Genomic DNA, 12,006 nt, shown 5'->3' with positions numbered 1-12,006 from the left:
AAGAGTAATTTGAGAATCCTCTTACATTTCATAGGTAATGAAAATCATAATGTCATTGCTAAAACAAAGGTGATCAGTCAAAATGCGCCTCGCTGGAAAAGGTCCTTCGGCAAATATGTCCCTTAAATGTAAACGAAGATAACAAAAGAAGTGCAAGACTTGTACCATGAAAATTACAAAACATCATAAACCTGAAAGTAGATTAGTGGTTACCAGGCCAGAGACTGGGGTGGGGTACGGAATTAATACTGAAGGACAGGGCTATCTTTGGAGTGACGAAAATGTTCTAGAATTAGATAGTGGTGACGGTTACACAACTTTGAGAATATACCGAACTCCACTGAATTGTATACAAGGCTGACTTTCATGGGATGCGAAGTATATCTCAATAACAAGAGTGAATAAAGAGGGAAAAGAGTAAAATCATCAAAGAAACAAGTAAATGAGACTGACTAGTTCATCAGACCCCTTTTCAGACTTCCTTATGAGTCTAATAAATTAACCTGTTAGCCTAAAGACATGAGAACCTGAACATTTTGCTTGTTTCACCTCCTCTTTGGCAGCATTCCAGGCATCTTCTCTCAGTGGTTATCTTGACATGGCTCATAAAGCTATGGGGCGGGGGTTGGGGGGAGATGCCATTTGTATCCACAAAGCTTACAACACCTCCAGGTGCCAAAAAATAGCCTAGATCCTTCATTAATTTGCAGTGTCAGTCCTCTTTGATTCAATATCTGTGATTCCCTAGGTGACAAGAGTATAGCACTGATAATAATATTCTGGTCTGTTGCCTAGACTCATAATTTAAGAAAATACTAATAATCCATTAGGAATGGATAAAAATAAAGATGTAATTTTTTCCCATCCAAAGAAAAAGCTCATAAAGATGGATAGATATAAAATACTTCGTACGGTTGCAGATATATAATAAGCGCTCAATAAACATTAGTGATTATAATTATTAGTGGATTATCAGTGAATGTGTATAGAATTCATAGGCTCTCAATTATTCCTTCTGTGCTGACTTCCTCTCCCTCTTCCCAAGGTCCTAATATTTGGTTATTCCTAGTTGGCCTTCCACAGTCCTGATAGATGACTCAAGCTGAGTTATCAATGGCTAATAGAGCCTTACTGTGCTCCCACCCCTCCCTTCCCTCCAATGTCTGCTGTTGAACAAATCACTTTTTTGGGCTGTATCACAACTAAGTCATTCGCACTTGCCACCCATGTGGGTGTATGAATGCATCATCTTTCATTGATGAAAATGACCCTATTGCCTCCCTATTTCTCCAGGAGGTAAGAGGGATGGGGCTGAATCAAGACAGTGTGGTCCCCATGACAACAAAGCAAACTGATTCACCTAAGGGACTGCACTTCTGACCTGGACTCCAATGCAGTAACTCACAGCCTCAATACCCTTTCCCATGACACCCCAGTCTCCACCCAGAACCTCCCTGGGTCCCGCACTCACAGCCACACTCTGGGCCAGAGACACCAAAGGTGCTAGACACACCCAGGATGTTCTCATCACTCCCTAGAACCAAAAAGCCCTCACTGAAAAGAGAGAAGCGAAACCTATAAATAATCAAGGCTTGTTTCCAGACCTGCAGAGTCCTCCCACCCTGACCTATTTTTGTGTATGTATTATAGACACAGATTATATAGATCTATATATGATATAGAGAAATATAAAGATATAAATGTAAATATAGATGATACAGATATATCTGTTAAATACTCCATAATGATTTTCTCATTTAATCCTGTCAACTTGAGAAGTATTTTATTGATGAGAAAACTGAGAATTACAGAGATTTTTTTTTAACTGAGCCAAGATGACCAGCTGACAGGAGACTGGGGTGTGCGTGGCACCATATTTGAGGACACTGAAGTCCCTGTGATGTACTCTTGTCATCTCATTTTCACTGGACACCGAGGGCTCCACCTGAGCCCCACCAATTTCCTGCCATTTCTCAGACTCGCCTGACAACATCACAACTCTGTCCAGGGTGGGCCCTACCAGCACAGCACCCTTTCCATCCTTCTGAGATCCCCCTTACACAATAGGCTCCAGCTAAACCACTACCACTGCTACCCCATCCCCGCCAAGCCTGCCTCCAAAACCAGTGGAAAGTAATCAGTCCTCCCACAGACTCCTCTGCCAGAGTGCAAGCTTCACTCATTGAATTGGGGCTTCACGGGCCAGGACTTCACGTTTACCTTCAGAATCTAAGTCTGGAGGAGTAAGCTTGGGACTGAATCTTTGAATTCTCATGCTGAGCTCAGAGGCTCACATGGAGCTGGACACTGAGGACTGTTGGTTGAATAAGCGAGCAAATCCAGCAATATTTTTACAACTAACAAATGTTACTTCATGGTATTAATATTGAGAAATAATTGATTATACCACATTTTTAAAATTTAGGACACAGATTAGATTATACGCTATTTTTTGGTGAGCTTATAACATAAAATTTACCATTTTAACCATTTTTAAGTGTACAATTCAGTAGCATTACCTCCATCCATCTCTAGAATATTTTCATACCTCCAATTGAAACTCTGTCCCCATTAAACAACTCCTTATTTCTCCTACCTCCAGCTGCTGGCATCCACCCTTCTAGTTTCTGTCTTTGTGAATTTGATGACTCTAGGTACCTCATATAAGGGGGATCATATAGTATTTGTCTTTTTGTGACTGGCTTATTTTACTTAACATAATGTCCTCAAGGTCCATCCATGTTGTAGCATGTGTCAGAATCATATAATTTTTAAAGGACATTCACTGGTTCATAAAAAAAAATGTTGATGACCTCCTGCTGTAGGCAGGGCCCATACTCAAAGCTCCAGATTTTTTTAAAAGATGACAGAGTCTCTGCTCCAAGGTATCAGTCAACTAATCTCATTTTTAAAGGGTCCAATGTGCTATTGGATGAGAGACAGACAACAAATCTGGCCTTCCTCTCCACCCTTGAAAATGGCTTTCTATGCTCCAGCCTACAGACTATTATTTCTCCATGTGAATCTATGAATTCCAGAAGACAATTTAAAAATGGAAATGACTAATGGAAGGAATTTCAGGCCACTTTGGGGTAGTGAGTAAACAAATAACAAATGGAGTCCAGTATCCACTCCTCAGGTCATGCTCGGAATAGCATACAGTGGCCGCTTTCTCTGTCTGTGGATCTCTCTGAAAGTTCTAAAAGGCACCAAGACTTTCCATCCAATAAGACTGCTCCTTCCACACCTAGAACCACCAGTGTTCCTGCTGAGTACCTGCCAAGAAGACCTTGGAAGGAAGTATTGGAAAGTAAGACCAGGAAGTGATGGAAAGTAAGAAAGGGAGGTGGCATTCATCGAGCTCCTACTCAAATCCAAGTACCACACTAGGTGCTGCCACACATATTATCTCTTTGAACAATCTCAACAACCAAGTATAAGAGATGTCATCACCTCATGTTTATAGCTGCAGAAACTGAGGCTCAGATGAGTTAATAAACTAACCACACAGCTAACTAGTGTCTGAACTAATTCAAACAAATTTAGGCGTGTCCAACCTCAAGGCTCTTTTCTTTGGCCCAGGATGCTCTCATTCCATGATGGAAGTGATGCGTTCCTCATCTCTAGCCTCCACTTAAGACCCCAGACATGCATCTTGAGAAGATAAATTAACGGTGAGACCAACCTAAAGCACAAGGAAAAGCTATTATCCTCCACCTACAGAAACCAGGAAAGGGCTTGGGGGTCCCCCTGAAGAGGACTATCTGGAAGAGACAAGTTTCCTAGGAGACCTTAAAGAAGAAAGGAGCAAATTCGTACAGCTCCAACAGCTAAGGCATGGGCAGAACTTCTGACTGAAATGAGGAAAGCTTGGGCAGCTTTTCTAATTAATGGGGATTGAGTCATAAAGAAAGAAAAGTTGGCTCCATGCTAGTGCTGAGAGAAGGATTCCCTCCTCGAAGTGCCTGAGTAGGTGTTTCCTGAAGCTGCATCCCCCACTCTCTCCTCCAGCCCTGATGTCGCACCTTCTGGCACTTTCTCATGGATAGAAGATGCAAAGAAGCAGGAAGCCTAGCCAAACTGGTTTAGGAGAGCTCGCTTTGGCCAAACAAAGCATGTTGATGAGGGAAGGCATTTCTACTTAGTGAAATGGATCATGGCTGGTCTTGTTTACCAGCCACAGTCTAATTCTAGAGTCCATGGCAAGTCCCCAGCTAAAACACCTCTCCACATTGATATCACTGCTCCTGAGATTTCACCTTCAAAAATATGTTTCTTTGTGCTCCTTTCCCTGGAGACGTCTTCTTGAGAGGAGAATATTCATCAACTCCCGGTAAAGCGTTAGACACAGAATTAAATGGATCTTGAAGGTCACATCATCTTGCCCAGTGCAGAAATCTCTGACAGCATCCGCTTGTACATTCCAGGGCTATGGACCCCATAATGAGGCAAGGAAGCCTATTGCATGGTTGTACAGCTCCTATAAAGCTTTTTACATTAAGCCGAATGTTTTTCCTACAGTTTCTCCTCCTCCCCATATGACATCAGGAACATATGTGCTCCTTCTTCTAGGCAGTCTTGCAAGCCTCCAAGCATTTCCTGAAGACCCCAGTTCTCTTAAATCTTCCTTGCAGCATGCCTTTCAGACTCCCCCCTTGTTCAGGATGCCTCTGATGGGTTCACTCCAAATTATCAATAAGACTTCTGCCTATATGTGACGAAACTACAAAGATAAGGAGTTCTAGTTATTTGTGTCCACATGCACACACTTACACAACCTCACAACCAAGGGGAAAACAAAAGGCTCCAAACTGAGGTGACATAGAGACCAAAGGGGATTCTCAGATGTGCGTGTTGGGCATTCTTGGATGCAGGAAGCAGGAGTTCCCTCATTAGTACATGCAAATGGGAGGACAATACTGTTAGGATACTCATGGAAATAAGAAACAGAGAAATCTTAGTCACAAGCTAGCCAGCAAGGACCCTTGGAAAAGTCAAACACCTGAGCCTTGTGGGAAGAGAAGAAATCCCAGGAGAGTGAGGCCTCCCAGACACCGAAATTGGAAAGGCACTGTACCTGACCAACGTAATACATCTGGTGTCCAAAAGGAAGACTAAAAAGGTGTTCATTTCAGTGCAAAAAGGGAATAAGCAAACACAGACTTCTTGGCTATCATGTCCCCAGAGAATTGGCTTGATTCTGATATCCAGATGGAAGGCACTCAATGACCACCTATGCGACCAGCTGCTTCTTGTTAGTGATTATTTGGGGTGCCTAATAGGGCCCCAGCCCTGAACATCAGTCCATCATCTGTCCATCTACAACTTCACCTTCATCCCTCTGTGGCTTTAAGGTTCCTCTATTAAAATAAAAATGCTACTTAGGAATAAATTTAATAAAAGACATGGAAGATTTCTATACTGAAGACTACCAAACACTGTTAAGAGAAATTAAAGATGACGTAAATAAATAAAGAGATGTACCATGTTCATAGATTTGCTATTAGCATACACAAATATCAATGGAACAGAAAACAGAGTCCATAAATATATATATTATATTATATTATATATTATAATATATTATCTGTTATAATATATTATATATTATATTATATATTGTATATATTTATATGTATTATATATATTTTTTATATATATATACTGATTTTCAACACAGATACCAAGATAATCCAATGGGGAAAGAAAATTCTTTTCAACAAATGGGCTGAAATAATTGTCTATTCAAAAGGAAGAAAACTGAACCACAATTTTTTAGATCATAACAAAAAATTAAACTAAAATGGATCCTGGATGTAAACAAAAACTGAAACAATACATTGTCTAAAAGAAAACATAGGAGACTCTCTTCATGACCCTAAGGTGGCAAATATTTCTTAGGCAAAACACAAAAAGCACTAACCATTAAAAAAAATTAATAAATGGAATTTATTCAAAATTCCAACATATCACCTCGAAAGACTACAATTAGACAGACTGACAGCACCAAATGTTGGTGAGGATGGGGAGCAATCAAAACTCCCATACATTGTTAGGAGAGTGTAAAATGGTAAAACCACTTTGGAAAAAGGTCTATGAGTTTCTTACAAAACTAAAAACAAAACTGTGTAACCCAGCAATTCCATTTCTACATATCTACCAAAAAGAAAGAAAAACACATGTCCACGAAAAGCCTTGCATAAGAATATCCATAGCAGTTTTATTCATAATAGCTAAAACCATCTATAAGAAAATAGATAAAGAAACTGTAGTAAAGTCATACTACACAGGAAAAAAAAAAAGGCACAAACTACTATCACAACAACATGGGCAAACCTCAAAAACATTATGCTGAGTGAAAGAAGACTTACACAAATGAATGCCAAATATATGATTCCAATTACATAAAGTTCTAGAACAGGCATAAATAATCTATGTTGAAAAAAATAAAACAGCTGTGGTTGCCTCTAGGGTGTGTATTGACTAGAGTGGGAATTGACTGGGAAACAGTGCAAAGGCACTTTCTGGGATAATAGGAATGCTCTATACCTTTCTTTAAAAAATAACAGCTTTATTGAGATACATTTCATATGCCATAAAGTAACCTATTTAAAGTGTATAATGTGGTGATTTTTAGTACGTTCAGAGTTATGCAACTATCACCACTATCTAATTCCAGAAGAAACCTGATACCCATTGGCACTCAGCCCCCATCCAGCCCCTGGCAACTGATAATTTACTTTCTGTCTATAGATTTGCCTATTCTGGACATTTCATATAAATGGAACCAGACAATATGTGGCCTTTTGTGCTTGGCCTCTTTCACTCAGCATAATGTTTTCAAGCTTCACCCACATTGTAGCATGTTTCAGTACTTCATTCCTTTTTATGGCTGCATAATATTCTGTTATATGGGTAGGTCACATTTTGTTTATCTATTCCTTTATCATTTCAGTTGATGGACATCTGGGGAGGCATTTGACTGGAAAAGGTACAAAGGAACTTTCTGGGGTGATTGACACAGTAGTTATATGAGTGTACATACTTGTCAAACTTATTAAATTGTACACTTAAAATATGTGCACTTTATTGAAAAATTATAATCCTTCCCCCCAAGAAAAGACCCAAGAAAGAAAAAATAAAGAAAGACAGAGTGAATATAGGAATGAAGGAAAGAAGGAAAGGAAGGGGAAAGGAGGGAGGAAGAGAGAGAGGGAAGGAAAAGAAGGAAGGTGGGAAGGGAGGAGAAAATACATTCTGGAAGACGATTTTTCCTTGTTTCAGCCTCAGCCATCGTGGATTATTTGAGGTTTCAGAAATCAGCCAAGTCAACCCCACTGGCTTCCCCTATGGGCTCTAGCAAACTTCTCTCAGTGGAGATCGAGCTGTCCTCAGGATCACCCCATGACCCTGAGATTATCTGATCAGTTCTCATCACCTTCGCAGGGCACATGCTGTCTCACAGAGAAAACTGGCCTTTTTTGTAGCGGGCTTGCTAGAGAAGGTGTTCAGCTGGGCTGGGGCCATCTATTTCAGGCTGGCCCATCCCCACACAGGCCCCTGCATGTGAGAATACTCCCTTTAAAATAATCTGAGTCCACGGACCACCAAGCCACTTTGTGATGCCAAATTGTCTTCACAGGGAGCTGATTTTAGCCTGGCAGTTCTATCTCTTGATAAAAATTAATAACCTAACATCAGGTTTGACATTTTAGAAGTTGTTTCGTTTGTTTCTTTGCTTGTTTTTTTACACCCGAAGGAAGGCTATGTCAGAGGGAGGTGTAAAAACCTCCTGCACTGGGAAGGAGGCCTGAGGACTAGGCCACCAATGGCATTAAGACGCCCTGAGCAATGAATACTTTGTATCCTTGTCAAAAGACATTTAGTATTTTGCAGGTTAAAAAATGATCAAACAGTGACATTTTCATTTGGCTCAACCCTGTTGACCACCTCGTGATTTTAAGATCCTGTATGCAGAGCTAGATATCTCTGTCCTAATTGTTTGAATGTTGGGGGGTGGGCAGCAGGGCACCTGTAGAATGAAACAACAAATAATATGAAGCAAGAGACACTAAGGCTACAGATCATGAACATGGTGAAAGTTCAAATAGCAGAGAGATTGCTTCACACCTTTTTGTCCACACATACTGTATGCCAATGCGATAGTACAATGGATACAATAATCAAGTGCAGACACAGAATTCAAATGCTCACTGCTAACTTGCAAACAAAGAATCAAATTGCACCATGGGAGTTGTTACAATGGAGGGGTGTCTGTGTTCTGCCAATCTAGGACTTCTGCTTGAGAGGAGGCAGGGAGACGCAAAAGTGGAAACATGCACAGACCTTAGGGTACTTGACTTCCCTGCGTCAAGGAGCAACAAGATCTTCCTATTACTTAACGTCTTGAGTAAAATAAAGAGGAAAAGATTCCCATCCTAGGAATAGCCTGGCTTCTTGAGCAAGGCCCTGGCCTGAGCCATTCCTAGATGGTTGATATCACAAACAACAAATGAGCCAACTGTATCACATCTGCATGCAAAAAAATCGCTGATACAGCATGAGAAGGGTAGTAACTGGATGACATTAGGTCACAAGGGTGAAAAAATCTGGAGATGGAAAGAAGATGAAGAAGAGAGGAAAGAATGAACAGGATCAAGGAGGAAAGAGAGAGAGGAAAGGGAGTTACAGAGTTTCAGAGAAGAAGGAATAGGCATCTCCTTTGCACAAGGAGCACAGGCCAGACTTTCCAAGACAGCGAGAGCTTTCTAGAGCTCCTGACCTCAGAGAATAAGATTTGGGCTGCAGCAGAGGAGCAGACTGTGAGGCCAAGGGGACAAAGCAGCCCCTCCTGGCTCACATACCTAACCTGTTTAAGCCACAGACCTTGTCCATGATGCAAATCAGAGGACAGCATGAAGGACCATGGTAAACAGAATCATTTTGTCACTATTTAAATGCTAAGAATTCTAAAGTCTGAGAAGCAACATTTTTCTCCCTAAGCAATCAGAAATAAATAAAAGGAGAACACTCTGTACTCGGTAAATCTGCGTTGGTGTGGGCCCACAAGGCAGAACATGGCGGAGGGGGTGGGAAAAGTTATGAAGATCCTTAGCAGAGTTACAATTCCAGATGGTGCAGGCTCGGAGACTGCAGCAGAGAAGGCAAAAGACAAACCAGGAGAGAAGCTAGCTCCAAAAAAAGGTGCAGGAGCGACATGTGGGGAAGGGTGGACAGAGGCCTTCTGGAGAGGGCTGCATTGACGTCTGCTCTCCTGGCTCCTCCTTTATAATGGAAGCTCCCAAACTAGAGGCTGCTGGCTGGGCGAGATCAGACTGTGGCGCTTGAGTGGAAATGCACAGGCAGGATTGCTGGAAGCTCTGGCTCTACTACTAACTGGCCATGCAGTCCTGGGCCAGTCATTTCCTCTCTTTGGAGCCTCAAAAAGGATGGTGGGTGGAGGGGTGACACTCCTTTTTGGTATTGTCTAAGGCCTATAGAAGTACCATTGTTGGAAGAGAAGGGTTCAACAGCCCTCTACCAAATTCTAACAAAATATAGTGCTAGTACCTTAAACCTTAAACTACTTGCCATCTTTCCTCCAGCTTTCTTAGCCACTTATCTTCCTTACTGATTCAATAAGCTTGCAGAGGGACACCCCTCCAAATTTACCAAGGAGAGACATATAAGCTGGATACATGCAGAGCAAAGCCTGGGAAAACCTCTTTGTATACATGGAAGTCTGTGATTTAAACCCAAAAGCCCTCAGGGTCTTGGTAGAGTTTCCTGGCCCTTTAGGGACCAGCCTCATGCCATGGTGACAAGCCCAGGGCTATGGAAATAATAGTGTGACTTCAGATCATCGGAAGACAAAAGGGGATAATTTAGGTGTGGGAATTGGGAAGGCACCTTTTAAGGTCCTGCATAACACAGCTTAGGCAATTGTTTACCCCATTCCTGAGAAGACCCACCAACCATGATATTTTCTCTCTGGTCAGCCTTTGCACATTCAGGGTGTGGGGTGAGGCCCAGAGATACCCAGGTTAGCTGACTCCTCCCTGTCTAACTTAGTATGTCTGCCAAAGGAGGTTTGCTTACCCCCTCAGATGAAATAAAGAGGTTTCCTGGATTAGAAGAACCTAAAGCGTACTCATATAAGACAAAATCAGACTGAAGAAATAAAAACTGATTTAGGAAACTGGCAGGAGAGAGTAACTGAAATTCTGGGTAGGAATGTAAATTCACCAAAAATTTGTAACATTCATTCTTACTCAATAGAGTTGGCTAATAAATAGTAACATTTGCTATATGACTTTTACTGTTACAGTTCCACTTTCAAAAGGCAGCATTTTAAAGATAGCTTTACTTAAATAAACTTCATAAGTATAAGACTCACCCATTTAAATTGCACAATTCAATGCTTTGTAGTATGTTCACAGTTATGAAGCCATCACCACTACCTAATTTTAGAATATTTCATTACCCCAAAAAGAAATCCTGTACCCATTAGCAGTCATTTCCCATTCTGCCCCTCACCTCGCCCTCAGCAACCACTAATCTACTTTCCATCTCTATAGATTTAGAAGTTTGCATTTCTCCCCTTTAGTTCTTTTCCCTACAATTAGGATATGGCATACCTCAGCTGGCGATGATGTCTTAAGATCCCATGACCTATATACAAACAGCCAACAAGCACAAGAAAAGATACTCAACATCACTGATCATTGGGGAAATGTAAAGCAAAATCACAATGAGATATCACCTCACACTCATTAGGATGGCTACTATGAAAAAAAATAAATAAATAACAAGGGTTGACGTGCATGTGGAGAAAGTGGAACCTTTATGCATTGTTAGTGGATGTGTAAAACAATGCAGCCATTGTGAGAAATGGTATAGCAGTTTCTCAAAAAATTAAAAATAGAATTATCAGCCATTTCACTTCTGGATATAAACCCAAAAGAATTGAAAGCAGGGTCTCAGAAAGATATTTACAAACCCATGTTCATAGCATAATTACTCTCAATAGTGAAAAGGTGAAAGCTGACTGATGAATGGATAAACAAAATATGATCTCTCCATACAATGGAATACTACACACCCTTAAAAAAGAAAGAAATTCTGACACAAGCTAAAACATGGATGAACCTTGAAGTTGTTATGCCAGTTGAAAAAAAAATACATTGTATGATTCCACTTACTTGAGGTACATAGAATAGTCAAATTTATAGACACAAAAAGCAGAATGGGTGCTTGCTTCGGCAGCACATATACTAAAATCGGAACGATATAGAGATTAGCATGGCCCCTGAGCAAAGATGACATGCAAATTCGTGAAGTGTTCCATATTTTTAATCAAAACCACAATGAGATATGTTTTCACATCTGTTAGAATAGCTATAATCAACAGGACAAGTAATAACAAATGTTGGAGAGGATGCAGAGAAAAAGGAACCCTCACACACTGCTGGTGGGACTGCAAATTGGAAAACAGTATGGAGGTTCCTCAAAAAACTAAGAACTGATCTACCCTATGATCCAGCAATCCCACTACTGAGTATTTACCCCAAAGACTTGAAAACCCATATCTAAAAAGATATTTGCACACCAATGTTCAGAGTAGCATTATTCACAGTGGCCAGGACATGGAAGCAACCAAAGTATCTTATGATAGATGACTGGCTAAAGAAGCTGTGGTACATATATACAATGGAATATTACTCAGCCATAAGAAGAGATGAAACACTGCCATTTGCGACAACATGGATGGACCTTGAGATGATCGTGCTAAGCGAAATAAGTCAGACTGAAAAAGTAGAAAATCACACGCTATCACTTACATGTGGGATATAAACCTCAAAGCAACAAATGAACGGGACAGACAGAGACTCAGGGACATGGATAATGGACTAGTGGCTATTAGAGGGTAGGGAGTGGTGGAGCATGAGGAAGATAGATGGGGTAAAAGGGTCAAATATAGGGGATGGGGGAGGGTGAAGTGGGTAA

General features: G+C 40.8%; 1 non-coding gene across 1 annotated transcript; it reads left to right on the top strand.

Annotated features, from left to right (window-relative positions):
* Positions 1–11,249: 11,249 nt before the first annotated feature.
* On the top strand, positions 11,250–11,353 carry LOC118607164. Its single transcript, XR_004952709.1, has one exon. It is a non-coding gene; the product is annotated as a U6 spliceosomal RNA (small nuclear RNA).
* The last annotated feature ends 653 nt before the right edge of the window (positions 11,354–12,006 follow it).

The sequence above is a fragment of the Rousettus aegyptiacus genome, unplaced genomic scaffold (assembly GCF_014176215.1).
Source record: "Rousettus aegyptiacus isolate mRouAeg1 unplaced genomic scaffold, mRouAeg1.p scaffold_m13_p_8, whole genome shotgun sequence".
NCBI classification, from domain to species: domain Eukaryota; kingdom Metazoa; phylum Chordata; class Mammalia; order Chiroptera; family Pteropodidae; genus Rousettus; species Rousettus aegyptiacus.
Note: the sequence above shows the minus strand (reverse complement) of the source record. Positions and strands in the feature narration are given on the sequence as shown.